This window comes from Carcharhinus amblyrhynchos, unplaced genomic scaffold, assembly GCF_965287045.1.
Source record: "Carcharhinus amblyrhynchos unplaced genomic scaffold, sCarAmb.v2.hapA scaffold_37, whole genome shotgun sequence".
In the NCBI taxonomy this organism is placed as follows: domain Eukaryota; kingdom Metazoa; phylum Chordata; class Chondrichthyes; order Carcharhiniformes; family Carcharhinidae; genus Carcharhinus; species Carcharhinus amblyrhynchos.
In genome coordinates this window covers 9,821,155-9,841,515 of record NW_027649778.1, presented here as the reverse complement: position 1 = coordinate 9,841,515, position 20,361 = coordinate 9,821,155, and positions in this window count along the sequence as shown.

Sequence of the window (20,361 nt, the reverse complement as noted above, 5' to 3'; positions counted from 1 at the left end):
CATGGCCAATCCACCTAACCTGCAGATCTATGGACACTAAGGGGCAATTTAGCATAGCCAATCCACCTAACCTACACATCTTTGGACACTGAGGAATAATTAAGCGTGGCCAATGCGTAACCTGCACATCTTTGGATTGTGGGAGGAAACTTGCACCTGGAGGAAACCCATGCAGACATGGTGAGAATGTGCAAACTCCACACAGAAAGTCACCTGAGGCTGGAATTGAACCTGTGTCCCTGGCGCTGTGAGGCACCACTACTAACCACTGTGCCACCGTGCCCCCCACAGGGCGACCAATTTGCCCAAGGCAAGCTTCCAAAAATAGCAAACTGATAATAACTATTTTAGTGATGCTGGTTAAGGGATGACTATTGACTAGGACATTGACAAGAACACTCCTTGTTTTCAGAGAGAGAGAGAGAGAGTCGGGATGAATTTGTGAAGAGTAGGTTGTGGGTAATAAAATCTCCTTGCAGCGGTGACCAATGTGGCGTCTGAGGCAGTATCTCTGGAAGTTATTTAAACGGACTTCCATGAGGCATTCAACATATAAATTAGAATTAAGAGTAGGCCATTCAGCCCCTTCAAGCATGTTCTACCATTTGATGAGATCATGACTGATCTGAGAGATGGGTGATCTGAGATGGCCTCAAATCCATTTTCCTCCTACCTCCACCACCACAGCCTTGAACTTCCTTGTTGATCAAGTACTCATCTAACTCAGCCTTTTAATTATTCAATGGCTTAGCCTCCACTGCCCCCGGAAAGAGAATTCCACTCTCTTCTGGGAAAAGTAGTCTTTCTGTCTTAAATGGGAGACTCCTTTAAACAGTGACCCCCTAGTTCTAGCCATTCCCATAAGGGGAAAACATCCTCTCAGCATCTACCATGTTAAGTCCTCTCAGGATCTTATACCTTTCAATAAGCCACGTTTCATGTGGCTTAACGTGGTGGCACAGTGGTTAGCACTGCTGCCTCACAGCTCCAGGGCCCCAGGGTCGATTCCCAGCTTGGGTCACTGTCTGTGCTGAGTGTGCATGTTCTCCCCGTGCCTGCGTGGGTTTCCTCCGGGTGCTCCGATTTCCTCTCACAGTCCGAAAGACATGCTGGTTAGGCGCGTTATGGCCTTGCTAAATTCTCCCTTGGTGTACCTGAACAGGCGGCTAGGGGATTTTCACAGACCACATTTGGAATACTGTGTCCAATTCTGGTCACCAGAAGGCTTTGGAAAGAGTGCAAAAAAAGGTTTACTAGGATGTTGCCCAGTATGGAGTGTATTAGCAGTGAGGAGAGATTGAATAACCTGGGTTTGACCCCCCCCCGGAAACACGGAAGCTGAGGGGCGACCTATTAGAAGCTTATAAAATTATGAAGAGTATGGATAGGGTGAATAGTTGGAAGCTTTTTCCCAGGGCAGAAATGAGAATTACAAGGGGGCACAAGTTCAAGGTAAGGGGGGAAATGTTCATGAAGATGTGTGGGGGAAGTTTTTTACGCAGAGGGTAGTGAGGGCTTGGAATGGACTGCCAATTGAGGTGGTTGAGGCAGATATGTTAGCGACATTTAAGACTTATCTGGATAGACACACGAACAGACGGGGAATCGAGGGATGTAAGAGATTGGTCTCGATAGGACAATGTGATTTATGCGGGCTGAAGGGTCTGTTCCTGTGCTGTACTGTTCTTTGTAACTTCATTGCACTGTTAATGTAAACCTGCTTGTGACACTAATAAATGAACTTAAACTAGGATCATCTCTCAATTATCCAAACACCAGTGGAGACAAGCCAAACCTTTTTGTGTAAATGAAATTCTTCATCATAGGAATCAGTCGGGTGAGTCTTCTCTGAATTGCTTCAAACGCAATTATGTCCTTTCTCATGTAAGCAGACCAAAACCGTACACAGATAGGGTAACAAAACCTCCCTACTTTGATATTCCATTTCCCTTTAATTGGAGAGAGAGAGAGAGAGATGGCAGAACTCTGAGGTGCAGAGGGATCTGGCAGTTCCGCTACACAAATCACAGAAGTTAGTGTGCAGGTACAGCTTGGGATTAGGAAGGCAAATGGGATGTTGGCGCATATTGCAAGAGGAGAGAGACTGTTTCCTCTGGTGGGGAAGTCATGCAAGGTGGGTGTGGGGGAATGGGGGGTAGGGTGCTAGGTGCTGGGGGGTGCAGTTAAAGCATAATGTTAAAATTATGGAGTGATTTCAAGAAGCGGCTCTTCACATAAGGGTAGTAGCAATCTGGAACTTACTCCCCCAAAAGGCATTTGGTATTGGGGATCAATTGAAAACTTCACAATTGAGATTGATTGATTGATTTTAGTTAGTGTTATATATTTAAGCGGTTGTGCAATTGCTTTAAGAGTCAGTTGTTTGATGGCGATGTCATTGGAGCATTTCACTGGCTCCTGCTTAGTTTCATTTTCTACTCTGCACAGGTAACAGCCCCTCAATAAATCTGTTGTTGTTATTTTGAACCTATACGTGCAAACCACATCTTTTTCGTTTTAACACCCACAACCCCTAACAGAGTACAGACATTAAAGTTAGGCAACGGTATTGGGGTTGTGGAAGAATGTAGGTTGAGGTAGATAAAAATAAGCCACGATTTACTTGAATTTTGGGGCGATGGTGGTGGTAGGTTAATGTCATTGAACTAACAATCGGCTAATCATAGAACCACAGAACATTTACAGCACAGAAACAGGCCTTTTGGCCCTTCTTGGCTGTGCTGATTCATTTTTCTGCCTAGTCCCACTGACGTGCACCTGGACCATATCCCTCCACACCCGTCTCATCCATGTACCTGTCCAGGTTTTCCTTAAATGTTAAAAGTGAGCCTGCATTTACCACTTTATCCGGCAGCTCATTCCACACTCTCACCACTCTCTGTGTGAAGAACCCCCCTCTAAATATTCCCTTTAACCTTTTTCCCCTTCACTCTTAACCCACTTCCTCTAGATTTTTTTCTCCCTTAGCCTCAGTGGAAAAAGTCTGCCTTGTGTTCATCCCTACAGTGCAGAAGGAGGCCATTCAGCCCATCAAGTCTGCACTGGCAAGCAATCACACCCAGGCCCTATCCCCATAACCTCACATATTTACCCCACTAATCCTTGTAATCTACGCATCCCAAGGCACTAAGGGGCAATCAACTTAACCTGCCCATCTTTGGACTGTGGGAGGAAACCGGGGCACCCAGAGGAAACCCACACAAACACAGGGAGCACGTGCAAACTCCTAATGCCCTAGGGATGTGGGTTCAATGTCCATTATGGCAGTGAGTAGAATTGTTTTTTTATTCATGGAACATGGGCGTTGCTGGCTGGCCAGCATTTATTGCCCATCCCTAGTTGCCCGGGGGCAGTTGAGAGTCAACCACATTGCTGTGGCTCTGGAGTCACTGTAGGCCAGGCCAGGTAAAGATGGCAGATTTCCTTCCCTGAAGGAACCAGATGGGTTTTTCTGACAATGGGTCATCAGTAGATTCTTAATTCCAGATATTTCTTATTGAATTCAGATTCCACCATCTGCCGTGGTGGGATTCGAACCCAGGTCTCCCAGAGCGTTAGCTGAGTTTCTGGATTAATAGTCTAGTGATAATACCACTAGGCCATCACCTCCTTCAATGAATAATTTTTACTCTTAAATCTGGAATTGAAAGCTAGTCGCCGTAACAGTGACCACAAAACCATTGTGGCAAAAACCCACCTGGTTCACTAATGTCCCTTTAGGGAAGGAAATCTGCCGTCCTTACCCGGTCTGGCCTACATGTGACTCCAGAGCCACAGCAATGGGGTTGACTCTCAACTGCTCTCCAAGGACAACTTGGGATGGGCAATAAACGATGGCCCAGCCAGCGACATCCATTATCCACACCTCCATCAAAGAAAAAACAAACAAGGATGTGGTGGCCAGGTCATTGAGTATCTTTAGAACATAGAACGTTACAGCACAGTACAGGCCCTTCGGCCCTCGATGTTGCGCCGACCAATGGAACCAATCTAATGACCCTCTAACCTAAACTATTCCAATATTATCCATATGCCTATCCACCGACCATTTGAACGACCTTAAAGTTGGCGAGTCCACAACTGCTGCAGGCAGGCCATTCCACGCCCTTACTACCCCCTGAGTAAAGAACCTACCTCTGACATCCATCCTATAATTACCACCCCTCAATTTAAAACTATGTCCCCTCGTGTTAGCCATCACCATCCGAGGAAAAAGGCTCTCACTGTCTTTAGATAGGTTCTTGATTAATGAGGGGATCAGAGGTTGTGGGGAGAAGGCAGGAGAATGGGGATGAGAAAACTATCAGCCGTGATTGAATGGCGGAGCAGACTCGATGGGCCGAGTGGCCTAATTCTGTTCCTATGTCTTGTGGTCTTGAACCTCCATCAACAGCACAAACGACTAACAAAGCCAAAAATGCATAAAGTGGGAAGGGAGCGAGCAGTTTAACAAAGTGATGAGTGCCAGTGTGAATAATCAGATCCTAACAGCACTGCATGAATCAGTCATTGACAGGTGGAGATAGCGATGGAATGGCTCGGCAAATAAATTATGCCCACCCACGCACAGTGAGAACCTGACCCGCAACCTCCCCACACGCAGAGACACACATAGGCACAAACACAAACTTACAAACCCACACATGCATGTAGAACCCTCCCCCTAAACCTCTCCATCTCCCTCCCAATAGGAGGCATATTTTCCACTCTACCGCTTTGGCCAAGCCTTTGGCTTGGTACCTCTTTAGTGTCGTTTTGTTTTATAACGCCACTGTGAAGCACCTTGAGATGTGGTGAATAAATAGAAATTGCTGCTGAAAGAGGGGATAAAGAGATGGGACGGAGGGATGGAATAAAGAGAGAGAGAGAGAGAGAGTAATGAATGGGAACTGAAAAAGATTAAAGTGGGAGTGGGATAGAAAGAAGGGATTAAAAGAATAACGATTGCACTGGCCTGCTATATGGAGAATCATGCAACCTGAACTGTATGATCTTGTGATGGAAATGTGAGAGGCTTTTTTACATTGGTTCTCGCTCCCCTTTCTCTCTCTCTCTGTTTATCTCTCTCTGTCTGTCTTTCTCTCTCCCCTTTCTCTCTGTCTCTATATCTGTCACTTTCTGTCTCTCCTCTCTCTCCTCTTTCTATTTTTCTCTCTCTTTCAGTAATGTCTCTCTCTGCCTGTCCCTCCTTTCTCTCTCTTTTTCAATAATGTCTCTCTCTCTCTCTCGCTTGCTCCCCTCTCTCTATTTATCTCTCTGTTTTTCTCTCTCTCTCTGTCTTTCTCTTTCCCTGTCTTTCCTCTCTTTCTCTGTCACCTCTCCCTCTCCCCCCACCTTTCTCTCTCTCTCTCTCTCTGTCTCTTTCCTGTCTCTCCTCTCTCTCTCCTCTATTTCTCTCTGTCATCTTTGTCTGTCTGTCTGTCTCTCTATCTCTCTCTCTCTATCTCTCTCTGTCATGTCTCTCTTTCTCCTCTCTCTCTGTCTGTCATGTCTCTCTTTCTCTCTCTGTCATTACTCTCTCTTTCTCTCTCATTCATCTCATTTTCTCTCTGTCATGTCTCTCTTTTTCTCATGTCTCTCTCTCTCTCTCAGGCATGAAGACACTCACTCTGCACTCTCAGAATTCTCTCCTCTCAGCTTAGATTCTAGAGTCTGCGGTTGCTTTTCCTGAACTGACTGTTAGATGCAGAATCTTTTTTTTGAGGGATTTAGGGACAATGTTTGGAGTGGATTTGAGGGGAGAGGGTGGTGTGGGGAGGGGGGGGGGTCCGGAACTCACTGCCTGAAAGAGTCAGAGAGGAAAAAAACCCTCATCATATTGTAAAGAACACTCAGAAACGCATCATAACGCAATGATGTGGACAAGAGCTGGGAAAGTGGGTTAGAATGGAAGGGATAGCTGTCAGCCAGCACGCACACAATGGGCCGAAGGGTCTTCTTCTGTGCTGCCAATCTCTGTGATCAAGCCTTTCGCGTTTATATGCTGTGGGGCTTGGGCCACAGTTTGATGGAGAAGGGGAGAGGATGAAGGAAGAGATGGATTCGGCAACGCATAGCAAGTGACTTACCGGGAGAGACAGTGAGGGATGTGGCAGTGGGTTTAACAGCGGTTCTCCATCCTATAAAACCTCCTCTCCCCAGCCCATCAGAAACGAGTTTGCTCGCACGCTTGCGAGCAGCAGTAAGATGAAAGTTTTCTGAAGCCGAGACCTCTTTCATTCAGCAAACACTGTATCTCCAAACTCCCTTCTCCCAATCAGTCCTATCCTCACTGCTGGCTGCAGAGCTCCTCCTTGGTCCTAGTGCTCATCCTCTGCCCTCGGTTGCTGCAAGGGATGTGCTGTTGTGCTGAGCCCAGGTCCCTGGTGCTGTGAGATATCAGAGCAAACCTGGGGTGGGATTCGAACCACAGAACTTCCTGCTCAGAAGCAGGGTAGATATCCACGCCACCCCATCCTGGAACTTCCCACCACCTTCCAGGGATGGGGAAAGGCAACTAATCTTTGGTTCAATCATGATTTAACCTAGGCTAATCTCTTTCATTGTCCTCAGGAGCAGTGAGTGAAGATGTACAGAATGCCCCGGGGTTCAATTCCACCCCCGCCTCTCTCTGCTGATGTAGATACCTGGCTCTACCCTCCCACACACGCCAGCCCGGTGTTGGCAGGGTTTACCCTGCCAACAGGATGGGACAGGTGCTAGTTGTAGTTAAAACAGCCAACACATGGGGCATTCTGTACATCTTCACTCACTGCTCCTGAGGACAATGAAGAGGTTAGCCTGAGGTTAACCCATGATTGAACCAACAATTTTTGGTCTTTCCCCATCCTTGAAAGGTGCTGCCTCACCGGTGTGCAGTTCCAGGGATGGGGTATCTACCCTGTTTCTGAGTAGAAAGTTCTGTGGTTTGAATCCCACACCAGGTTTGCGCTGATATTTCACAGAACCAGGGACCTGGGCTTGGTTCCCAGCTTGGGTCACTGTCTGTGCGTGGTCTGCATGTTCTCCCTGTGTCTGAGTTGGTTACCTCCGGGTACTCTGGTTTCCTCCCACAGTCCAAAGATGTGTGTTAGATAGATTGGCCATGCTAAATTCCCCTTAGTGTCCAAAGATGTGCAGGTTAGGTGGATTCGCCATGCTAAATTGCCTTTAGTGTCCAAAGATTTACAGGTTAAGTGGATTGGACATGCAAAATTGTCTCTTAGTGTCCAAAGATGTGCAGGTTAGGTGGATTGGTCATGCTAACTTGCCCCTTAGTGTCCAAAGATGTGCAGGTTAGGTGAATTGGCCGTGCTAAATTGTCCCTTAGTGCCCAAAGATGTGTAGGTTAGGTGGATTGACCATCTTAATTGCCTCTTAGTGTCAGGGTAACGAGCAGGTAAATAAGTGGGTTTACAGGGATAGGGCCTGAGTGGGATTGTGGTCAGTGCAGACTTGATGGGCTGAATAGCCTCTTTCCACACTGTTGGGATTCTATGATAATCGAACAGATGTCGGAGTGTGGCGACTCGGGGATTTTCACAGTAACTTCATTGCAGTGTTCATGTAAGCCTACTTGTGACACTAGTTAAAAAAATCATCTCTCCCTCCTTCCCTTTCTCTTTCCCACCATCTCTCATTCTTCCTTTTCAACCTCTGCTGTTTCTCTCTTTTTGCTTTGTCCCTGTTTGCTCTGCATCTGTCTAGATTCATATGTGTGTGTGCGTGCGTGTGGCGTTGGCTGCCGCGTTAAGGTGATGTGTGTTTGAGTTGGAATGGGAGCAGTCAGCAGCGCTGAACTGCTTGGTAATGAGCTAAGTGGCACAAAGCCCAGATTGAGGATTGTTACCTCAGCCTGAGTGAATCTCAGCAGCACCCTCTCGCTAATTAGAACTGTTTGTTTTTTACTCTAGTATTAACTTGTCTATAATGTCCAAATCAGAACTAAGCATCCCCATACTCTCAACAGCTGAACAGTCACTTTATAATGTCAGTTTAACCCAATCATAGAATCCCTACAGTGCAGAAGGAGGCCATTCAGCCCGTCGAGTCTGCACTGACTCTCCAAAAGAGAGATTCCTCATAACACCAAGCATTTCCCATGGCCAATCCACCTAACCTGACCATCTTTGGACACTAAGGGGCAATTTAGCATGGCCAGTCCCCCTAACCTGCACATCTTTGGACACTAAGGGGAAATGTAACATGGCCAATCCACCCAACCGACAGATCTTTGGACACTAAGGGACAATTTAGCATGGCCAATCCACCTAACCTGAACATCTTTGGACATTAAGGGGCAACTTAGCATAGCCAATCCAACTAACCTGAACATCTTTGGACAGTAAGGGGCAATTTAACATGGCCAATCCAACTAACCTGAACATCTTTGGACACTAAAGGACAATTTAGCATAGCCAATCCAACTAACCTGAACATCTTTGGACAGTAAGGGGCAATTTAACATGGTCAATCCACCTAACCTACACATCTTTGGACACTAAGGGGCAATTTAGCATGGCCAATGCATCTAACCTGCACATCCCTGAACTGTGGGATGAAACCGGAGCACCTGGAGGAAACCCACACAGACATGGGGAGAATGTGCACTCCACATTGACAGTGACTCAAGGCTGAAATTGATCCTGGGTCTTTGGTGCTGTGAGGCAGCAGTGCTAACCACTGTGCCACCGTATTACCCCTGCACACCTTGCATACCTGCATGGCTTCGAACTCTGATAACATGGATCAGTCTGGCCCCTTCAGGGAGTTGCATATTCAGAATTGACCTCATCAATAACAACTCAAATTTATGAACTGCCTCTAAAGGAGGCATAATTGCATGGACCAGGCTTGTATTTCATGGAAATATAGAATCTAGAAGCAGGTGTAGGCCATTCGGCCCTTTGAGCCTGGTCCACCATTCATTTTGACCATGGCTGGTCATCAAATTCAATATCCTGATTCCTCCCTTCCCCCCCATATCCCTTGATCCCTTTAGCCCCAAGAGCTATATCTAATTTCTTCTTGAAATCACACAATGTTTTGGCCTCAACTACTGTCTGTGGTAGTGATTTCCACACATTCACCACTCTCTGGGTGAAGAAATTTCTCCTTTTTTGATTTGATTTATTATTGTCACGTGTATTAACATACAGTGAAAGGTATTGTTTCTTGCATGCTATAAAGATAAAACATACCGGTCATAGGGAAGGAAATGAGAGAGTGCAGAATGTAGTGTTACAGTCATAGCTAGGCTGTAGAGAAAGATCAACTTAATGCAAGGTAGGTCCATTCAAAAGTCTGACAGCAGCAGAGAAGAAGCTGATTTTGAGTCAGTTGGTACATGACCTCAGACTTTTGTATCTTTTTCCCGAAAGAAGAAGGTGGAAGAGAGAATGTCTGGGGTGCACGGGGTCCTTAATTATGCTGGCTGGTTTGCCGAGGCAGCGGGAAGTGTAGACAGAGTCAATGGATGGGAAGCTGATGATTGACTGGGCTACATTCATGACCTTTTGTAGTTTCTTGTGGTCTTGAACAGATCAGGAGTCATACCAAGCTGTGATACTACCAGAAAGAGTGCTTTCTGTGTTGCATCTGTAAAAGTTGGTGAAAGTTGTAGCTGACGTGCCAAATTTTCTCAATCTTCTGAGAAAGTAGAGGTGTTGGTGGGCTTTCTTAATTATAGTGTCGGTATGGAGGGACCAGAACAGGTTATTGATGATCTGGAGACCTAAAAACTTGAAGCTCTTGACCCTTTCTACTTTGTCCCCATTGGTGTAGGTAGGAGCATGTTCTCCTGTACACTTTCTGAAGTCGATGACAATCTCCTTTTTGTTGACATTGAGGGAGAAATTCTTGTTGCCTCATCTCAGTCCCAAAAGGTCCCTTATCCTCAAATTTTGATCCCTAGTTCTGGACTCTCCCACCATTGGGAACATTCTTTCTGAATCCACCCTGTCTAGGATTTTATAAGTTTCTATGAAATTCCCGTTGAGAATTAACCATGCACAGTGAATATTCAAATCTTTTAAGCTTTAATTACTTGCTTGCAAAGAGAACAAGCGCAATGAATTTCACTCTGATGTTCTGTTGATTCATACGGATAATTAGCAGGTATAGTTAATTACAGCAGATGAGAAGCAAGCAACTTTCTAAGCTTTCATTTGCATGCATTATCCACCAATCATAGCATAGCTTCTTGCCCTTTCTTATCCGATAGAAAACTGTCTCCTTCATTAGCATAATATGTATTTGTCATGGTAACTTGTCTTTGTTTCATCCTGTGGCCAAGTCCAAGAATGCAGTGTTTATGAAACTGACACAAGGTTAGATTAGTCTCTTTCCTGAATGCTTAACTGCTGACCTTCCATTGTTTCCATTTTCGTTGACAGAGTTGCCTCGTTGTTGTATCTTAATTTCCCACACCCGCATCTGCGGTTTGTAACTGTTTTTAACTATAGTTTCACAAGTCCCATCAACGCCTTGGTGCTTTATTTGAAGTGAGCATCCTTAATCTTGCAGAACAAAGCAAATTAAATATTTGGCCATAGCTGGAATTACAATTTAATTTCCACATGTCCTCTCACTCTTCTAAACTCCAATGAACATAATCCTGACCGACTAAGTCTCTCCTCATATGACAGACCTGCCATCCCAAGAATCAGCCTGGTAAACCTTCGCTGCACTCCCTCTATAGCGAGGACATCTTTCCTCAGATAAGGACACCAAAACTACACACAATTAAGGATTCGAGGCATTTTGGATGATTAAAAGCAGCGAGATGCAGAGAAACTTTTTCCTCGGGTTTGGTGGCAGTCCCAGATCAAGGAGGCATGAGTTCATAATTGGAGTAAGAAGTCTCACAACACCAAGTTAAAGTCCAACAGGTTTATTTGGTAGCAAACGCCACTAGCTTTCGGGGCAAAAAAATATTTCGGGGACTTTAACCTGGTGTTATGAGACTTCTTACTGTGTTAACCCAGTCTAACGCTGGCATCTCCACATCATGACTTATAATTGGAGCCAGGTCGTTCAGGGGTAATATCAGAAGCACTTCTTCACTGGAAGGGCAGTGGAAACCTGCAACACTCTCTTCCCAAAAATCTGTGGAGGTCGGCCGGATTAGATCCTAACAATTCTTTGCTATTTTGGCATTAGTGCGAGGATAAGGTGTTTCACTCCAGGTGTGATTCTATTGACAAACCAGGGAGCTTTTATCAAAACAAACTTTATTTAACAAGAAGTTTAACTAAAACAAATGAATCAGCTTAATGTTTAACATTTGAACAATATTTAAACATGACAAGATGCAATTCTTAACTGCTAACCTATCCCTATTCATTCCAATCAAGCAACATTCCTCTTAGAGACTTAAACCCCTCCTGAACAAAACACTAGCTTATGACTTAGGTTAACAGTCCTAGAGCTTTCAGAAAGCCTCAGGAGAGAGACAGAGATTTAGATAGACAGACACTCCTTCCTTCGATCAGCCCTAGGCAACAGGTGCTCTCGTTTCAAAAGAAAGAAAGTGGAACTGTTCTTTCCTGCAAACTTATGTCCTCCCATTAACCACATGACCCTGTCCCTGTCAATCAACCTAATCAAAAGCTCACATGACTCTGCATTCCTAGTCTAAAGTCCCAGGAGAACATGAATAAACAAAAGCTTCAAGAACTCTACTAAGTCGCACATTCCCAGCGAAAATCAGTTATCATCCTGCACCGTCAGCATGTTTTCCCAGATAAATTGACTCTCAAGGGAGTGCAGCAAAGATTTACCAGGCTGATTCTGGGGATGGCGAGACTGATGTATGAGGAGAGATTGACTAGGTTAGGGTCATTTTCACTGGAGTTCAGATGAATGAGGGGGGCGGGGATCTCATAGAGACTTATAAAATTCTAACAGGACCAGACAGGGTGGATGCAGAGAGGATGTTCCTGATGGTGGGGGAAATCCAGAGTCAGGGGTCACAGTCTGAGGATTCAAGGTAGAACATTTAGGACGGAGGCGCGGAGATTTTTCTGCACCCAAAGAGTGGTGAGCCTGTGGATTTCATTACCACAGGAAATAGTTGACGCCAAAACATTGAATGTATTCAAGAGGCGGCTGGATATAGCACTCGGGTCAAATAGGATCAGAGGTTATGGGGAGAAAGCAGGGTTAGGCTATTGAGTTGGATGATCAGCCATGATCGTAATGAATGGCAGAGTAGGCTCGAAGGGCCAGAGGGCCTCCTCCTGCTCCTATTTTCTATGACACTTAAGGCAGCCCCATCTTAAACAAAAATATATCAAAATAGCCCAGTATCATCACACAAGCATTGTCAAATTGATTGAGGCAAGGGTTTTAAGGACTAGTGAAACAAGTTGGATAGATGGAGTTAAGAGACAGAGCAACCACAACCTTGTAGAACAGGCTTGAGGGGCTGAATGGCCTCCTCCTGTCGCCATGATCCGGTAGAAGCACATCCCATTTCTGATTCTGATGTCTCCCTTGCCACTATATTAGCGAGCACATTTATTCTAAATGCATTTCACTCACATCCATGGGGATAATTTGAGTTCCAGTGCGTTTTGTAATTTGCTGTAGAACGCTATCCCTCGGAGCCTGTAGGATCCTCAGCCATGCTGGCTGGCACTGGAGGGGCCACAGCTGTAAATAGCACCAGTTGGAGTTAATCAGGGGTTGATCACGCACTGAGCGCTGCTTTCGAAAGAACAGACTCTCCTCCTGGAGAGGAGGAATCCCCTCCCAAAGACAATGTTAATATATTACACACAGCCATTGTCCTTTGTGTCACAAATAACGCCCTCCGGTCTGTAACAGATTGAGCTGCCGCCTTTCGGTGTCCTGGAGAGCGAAACCTGCACTACTTCCAACATCGAACAAAATAAAAATACAACCGACATGCATCAGTTGCAGCGACAGGACGGCACAGTGGTTAGCACTGCTGCCTCACAGGACCTGGGTTTGATCCCCGGCCTCGGCTCACTGTCTGTGTGGAGTCTGCATGTTCCCCCTGTGTCTGCATGGGTTTCCTCTGGGTGCTCTGGTTTCCTCCCACAGTCTGAAAGAGGAGCTGGTTAAGTACGTTGGCCGTGCTAAACTCTCCCTTGGTGTATCCAAACAGGTGCCGGAGTGTGACGACTAGGGGATTTTCACAGTAACTCCATTGCAGTGTTAATGTAAACCAACTTGTGACACTGATTAATGATGTTAAGCATTTTTAAAAATTCAATCATGAGATGTTTGCATCACTGGATGGGTCAGCTTTTATTGCCCTCCCCTAACCACGCTTAAACCAAGTGGCTTGCCAAATTAGTTAACAGTCAAAGACTCATAGAATCCACACTGTGCAGATGAGGCATGGTCAACCCACCTAACCTGCACATCTTTGGACACTAAGGGGCAATTAAGCATGGCCCAATCCATCGAACCTGCACATCTTTGGACTATGGGAGGAAACCGAAGCACCCGGAGGAAACCCATCCAGACACGGGGAGATCATGACAGTGACCCAAGTCAGGATTCGAACCTGGGTCCCCGGCTCTGAGAGGCAGCAGTGCTATAACCACTGTGCTATTGTGCTGCCTTATCCAAACAGATCTAGCAAGGGAGAGTAGATACCACCAACCAGCAGCTGGTGCCCACAGGGGCTTCTTGTCAGGTTTATTGAGAAACAGCAGGATATATTAAATAATGAAGCATTCTGCAAATATCAGCTTGAAGTTTTTTGGACTTCTTATCAATAATGCAAAGCCACCTGACAGCTAATAGCTCAAGTTAATTAAAATAATGTGAGCTGTAATGCACAGTAACGGCATTTTAAATTAACCTCAAATCTGTCCTGGTCCCTCCACGCTGACACTATAGTGAAGAAAGCTCCCCTACTTTCTCAGAAGACTAAGGAAATTTGGCATGTCAGCTATGACGCTCACCGATTTTATGACGTACCATAGAAAGCATCCTTTCCAGTTGTATCACAGCTTGGTATGGGCTCCTGCTCTGCCCAGGACCGTAAGAAACTACGAAAGGTCGGGAATGTAGCCCAATCCATCACACAAACCAGACTCCCATCCATTGACTCTGTCCATACATCCGGCTGCCTCGGAAAAGCAGCCAGCATAATCAAGGACTTCACACACACACACACCGGACATTCTCTCTTCCACCGGGTGGGAGATGCTATCAGAACCGGCACAGAATGGATAATCACATTGAAGTGATGTTTATATTCAAATTACTTACCTCATTTCCCACCGGACTTCTGTGCGTTCCTGGCAGGAAACGAGGTAAGTAATTTTCCTCCGGTTGGGAGATGTGCGCGGGTAGTAAACACTCTCAGGGACCCACAGAATGGCCACCACGCGCCTCTCCCAACCCAACCCACCAGAAAAATGCAGGGAGCAATGGGAGAATCTTTCTAAATCTACCCTGTCTAACCCTGTTAGAATTTTGATAAATCATTGCCGAATGTTGTAAAAACCCATCTGGTTCATTAATGTCCCTTTAGGGAAGGAAATCTGCCGTCCTTACCCACTGACTCCAGGCCCGCAGCAATGTGGTTGATTCTCAAATGCCTTCAGCTGACCCAGCCATCAATGCTCAAAACTCATGACCAATAAAACATTTTTATTCCAGAATTTCTCACCAGCGCTGGACATTGGCACCACCGCTGTATCAGTAACCCAAACAGTCCACTCTCTCTTACATGTTGGTTCTCATCTCAGTTAGGAGAGTACCTACAAGGCAAAAGGTAAGAAATTTACTCCAATTTCTTTCCATTATAAATCTCATTCTTAACGTTATTTGAATCTGTGGTGGGGGCAGGCACAGCTCGGGGTTAGATTCAGAGTAAAGATCCGTCTACACTGTCCTCATCAAACGCGCCCAGGACAGGTACAGCACGGGGTTAGATACAGAATAAAGCTCCCTCGACACTGTCCCCCATCAAACACCCCTAGGACAGGTACAGCACGGGGTTAGATACAGAGTAAAGCTCCCTCGACACTGTCCCCATAAAACACCCCCAGGACAGGTACAGCACGGGGTTAGATACAGAGTAAAGCTCCCTCTACACTGTCCCCATCAAACACCCCCAGGACAGGTACAGCACGGGGTTAGATACAGAGTAAAGCTCCCTCTACACTGTCCCCCATCAAACACTCCCAGAACAGTACAGCATGGAGTTAGATACAGAGTAAAGCTCTCTCTACACTGTCCCCCATCAAACACTCCCAGGACAGGTACAGCACAGGATTAGATATAGAGTAAAGCTCCCTCTACACTGTCCCTCATCAAACACTCCCAGGACAGGTACAGCACGAGGTTAGGTACAGAGTAAAGCTCCCTCTACACTGTCCCCCATCAAACACTCCCAGGACAAGTACAGCACGGGGTTAGATACAGAGTAAAGCTCCCTCTACACTGTCCCCATCAAGCACTTCCAGGACAGGTACAGCACAGAGTTAGATGCAGAGTAAAGCTCTCTCTACACTGTCCCCATCAAACACCCCCAGGACAGGTACAGCACGGGGTTAGATACAGAGTAAAGCTCCCTCTACACTGTCCCCCATCAAACACTCCCAGAACAGTACAGCATGGAGTTAGATACAGAGTAAAGCTCTCTCTACACTGTCCCCCATCAAACACTCCCAGGACAGGTACAGCACAGGATTAGATATAGAGTAAAGCTCCCTCTACACTGTCCCTCATCAAACACTCCCAGGACAGGTACAGCACGAGGTTAGGTACAGAGTAAAGCTCCCTCTACACTGTCCCCCATCAAACACTCCCAGGACAAGTACAGCACGGGGTTAGATACAGAGTAAAGCTCCCTCTACACTGTCCCCATCAAGCACTTCCAGGACAGGTACAGCACAGAGTTAGATGCAGAGTAAAGCTCTCTCTACACTGTCCCCATCAAACACTCCCAGGACCTCCTTGTTCTGTTGACATAGTAAAACCAATTGAGAGTTTCACAGTAATCTTTGTCAATCTACAATTCATGTAGATCGATATTAACTGATGGCATAGGGAGAGAAATCTGACTAAATTCCGCCCTCTTTCCCCAGTTCATGTAGAAACTTTCTGAATTGGCCAACAGAGAGAGACATATATCTATTAACAAGATAAAAGCAAAATACTGTGGATGCTGGAATCTGAATCAAGAAGAGAAAATGCTGCAAAATCCCAGCAGGTCTGACAGCACCTGTGAAGAGAGAAACAGAGCCAATGTTTCAAGTCTGAGATTTTCCAGCAGTTACTGACTTTGAATTCATGATGTGGAGATGCTGGCGTTGGACTGGGGTAAACACAGTAAGAAGTCTCACAACACCAGGTTAAAGTCCGACAGGTTTATTTGGTAGTAAACGCCACTAGCTTTAGGGGCACTGCCCCTTCGTCAGGTGAGTGGGGAGTTCTGATCACAAGCAGGGTGTATAAAGGCACACACTCAGTTTACAGAATATCGATTAGAATGTGAGTCTTTACAGCTAATCGAGTCTTAAAGGTGCAGACAGTGTGAGTGGAGATAGCATTAAGCAAAGATTAAAGAGATGTGTATTTTTACAGTAACAAAGTAATGATGTATTGGGATACAGTGCCTTATCTTGTCAGCATGGATCTTGTTTGTCTCTCTTTAGGGGACCATGAATTGGATTTTGAATTTGATGTTTGAAGCAAGCATGGAATGGCTGGGTCTACTCTGAGCATTGGCTTCGTAACTTTAAGGATGGAATAATTCTTTTTTAAATACTTAATATTATTACAGAGAAAGAATGACTACATGACCCTCCAAAACTAATGAATTTGATTTGATTTATTATTGTCAAATGTATTAACATACAGTGAAAAGTATTGTTTCTTACGCGCTCTACAGACAAGGCACACCATTCATAGAGAAGGAAAGGGGAAAGTGCAGAATGTAGTGTTACAGTCATAGCTAGGGTGCAGAGAAAGATCAACTGAATGCAAGGTAGGCCCATTCAAAAGTCTGACAGCAGCAGGGAAGAAGCTGTTCTTGAGTCAGTTACTACGTGACCTCAGACTTTTCCCGATGGAAGAAGGTGGAAGAGAGAATGTCCGGTGTGCGTGGAGTCCTTGATTATGTTGGCTGCTTTTCCGAGGCAGCGGGAAGTGTGGACAGAGTCAATGATTGGGAGGCTGGTTTGCGTGTTGGACTGGGCTACATTCACGACCTTTTGTAGTTTCTTGTAATCTTGGACAGAGCAGGAGCCCATACCAAGCTGTGATGCAACCAGAAAGAATGCCTTCAATGTTGCATCTGTAAAAGTTGGTGAGAGTCGTGGCTGACATGCCAAATTTCCTCAGTCTTCTGAGAAAGTAGAGGCGTCGGTGGGCTTTCTTAACTATAGTGTCAGCATGGGGGGGGATCAGGACAGGTTATTGGTGAACTAGACACCTAAAAACCTGAAGCTCTCGACCCTTTCTACTTCATCCCCGTTGATGTAGACAGAGGCGTGTTCTCCTTTACACTTCCTGAAGTCAATGACCAGCTCCTTCATTTTGTTGACACTGAGGGAGCGATTATTGTTGCTGCACCAGTTCACCTGATTCTCTATCTCATTCATGTACTCTGTCTCGTCATTGTTTGAGATCCGACCCACTACAGCAAACTTGAAAATCGAGTTGGAGGGGAATTTGGCCACATAGTCATTGGTGTATAAGGGGTATAGTAGGGGGCTGAGAACACAGCCTTGTGGGGCGCCGGTGTTGAGGGTGATCGTGGAGGAGGTGTTGTTGCCTATCCTTACTGATTGTGGTCTGTGAGTTAGGATCCAGTTGCAGGGGGAGGTGCCGAGGCCCAGGCCACAGAGTTTGGAGATGAGTTTTGTAGGAATAATGGTGTTGAAGGCTGAGCTGTAGTCAATAAATAGGAATCTGATATGGGTATTTTTGTTATCTAGGTGTTCCAGGGTTGAATGCAGGGCCAGGGAGATGGCGTCTGCTGTGGACCTGTTGCGGCAGTAGATGAATTGTCGTGGATCCAGGTAGTCCGGGAGGCTGTTGATTCGTGCCTTTCGAAGCACTTCATAATGATGGATGTCAGAACCACTGGCCGATAGTCATTAAGGCACGCTGCTTGGCATTTCTTAGGTTCCGGGATGATGGTTGTCTTCTTGAAGCAGATAGGGACCTCAGATGTCTGTGAATACCCCTGCCAGCTGATCCATGCAGGATCTGAGTGCACGTCTGGATACCCCATCCGGGCCGGTCGCTTTCCATGAGTTGACCTTCGAGAAAGCAGCTCTGACATCAGCAATGGTGACCCCAGATACAGGTTCATCCAGGGCTTCCAGGGTAGAGGGCATGCTCTCGCTGACCTCTTGCTCAAAACAGGCATAGAATGCATTGAGCTTATCAGGGAGGGGAGCCAGTGATATTACATGATTATCTGTAAAGACTCACATTCCAACCATTATCTTACAAATTGAGTCTGTATCCATACATGCTCAGTTTGTGAACACAACTCCCACTCACCCAATGAAGGAGCAGCGCTCCGAAAGCTCGTGCTGCCAAATAAACCTGTTGGACTTTAACCTGGTGACTTCTTACAGTGCTCACCCCAGTCCAATGCCGGCATCTCCACATAATTTCTTGTGTAGGTCACGGCTCTCTGACCTGAGCGCCTCAGACCTGGACTTCAGCAAGCAATGGATGTCCCTGTACCTCAGCGAGCAGTGGATATCCCTGTACCTCAGCGAGCAGTGGATATCCCTGTACCTCAGCCAGCAGTGGATATCCCTGTACCTCAGCCAGCAGTGGATATCCCTGTACCTCAGCGAGCAGTGGATATCCCTGTACCTCAGCAAGCAGTGGATATCCCTGTACCTCAGCGAGCAGTGGATATCCCTGTACCTCAGCCAGCAGTGGATATCCCTGTACCTCAGCCAGCAGTGGATATCCCTGTACCTCAGCCAGCAGTGGATGTCCCTGTACCTCAGCGAGCAGCGGATATCCCTGTACCTCAGCGAGCAGTGGATATCCCTGTACCTCAGCCAGCAGCGGATATCCCTGTACCTCAGCGAGCAGTGGATATCCCTGTACCTCAGCGAGCAGTGGATATCCCTGTACCTCAGCGAGCAGTGGATATCCCTGTACCTCAGCGAGCAGCGGATATCCCTGTACCTCAGCGAGCAGTGGATATCCCTGTACCTCAGCGAGCAGTGGATATCCCTGTACCTCAGCCAGCAGTGGATATCCCTGTACCTCAGCCAGCAGTGGATATCCCTGTACCTCAGCGAGCAGCGGATATCCCTGTACCTCAGCGAGCAGTGGATATCCCTGTACCTCAGCGAGCAGTGGATATCCCTGTACCTCAGCGAGCAGCGGATATCCCTGTACCTCAGCGAGCAGCGGATATCCCTGTACCTCAGCGAGCAGTGGATATCCCTGTACCTCAGTGAGCAGCGGATATCCCTGTACCTCAGCCAGCAGTGGATATCCCTGTACCTCAGCGAGCAGTGGATATCCCTGTACCTCAGCGAGCAGCGGATATCCCTGTACCTCAGCCAGCAGCGGATATCCCTGTACCTCAGCGAGCAGCGGATATCCCTGTACCTCAGCCAGCAGCGGATATCCCTGTACCTCAGCGAGCAGCGGATATCCCTGTACCTCAGCGAGCAGTGGATGTCCCTGTACCTCAGCCAGCAGTGGATATCCCTGTACCTCAGCGAGCAGTGGATATCCCTGTACCTCAGCCAGCAGTGGATATCTCTGTACCTCAGCGAGCAGCGGATATCCCTGTACCTCAGCGAGCAGTGGATATCCCTGTACCTCAGCGAGCAGTGGATATCTCTGTACCTCAGCCAGCAGTGGATATCCCTGTACCTCAGCGAGCAGTGGATATCCCTGTACCTCAGCGAGCAGCGGATATCCCTGTACCTCAGCGAGCAGTGGATGTCCCTGTACCTCAGCCAGCAGTGGATATCCCTGTACCTCAGCCAGCAGCGGATATCCCTGTACCTCAGCGAGCAGTGGATATCCCTGCACACCCATGGTTTCCGGTTGGGGAACACATGGATTTGCTTCTTGGGCACACAGTCTTTCACACACTTACGAATGAAGTCAGTTACTGGAGAGGCGCAGAGTTCAGGCTGGTCGCAGAGTTTTTAAATACTGACCAATCCACTGACTCCAATCAGTCCTGAAGGAGACCAGGTTTAGAAGTAGACAGAGTCTTAGTCTCTGGGGCAATTACGGGATATGGGGAGAGGGCAGGAACATGGAGGTGAAGATCTGCCATGATTGTATTGAATAGCAGCTCAAGCTCAATGGGCCAAATGGCCTCCATCTGCACTGTAGGAATTGTGTGAAGCCAGAGCACCCGTGGGAAAC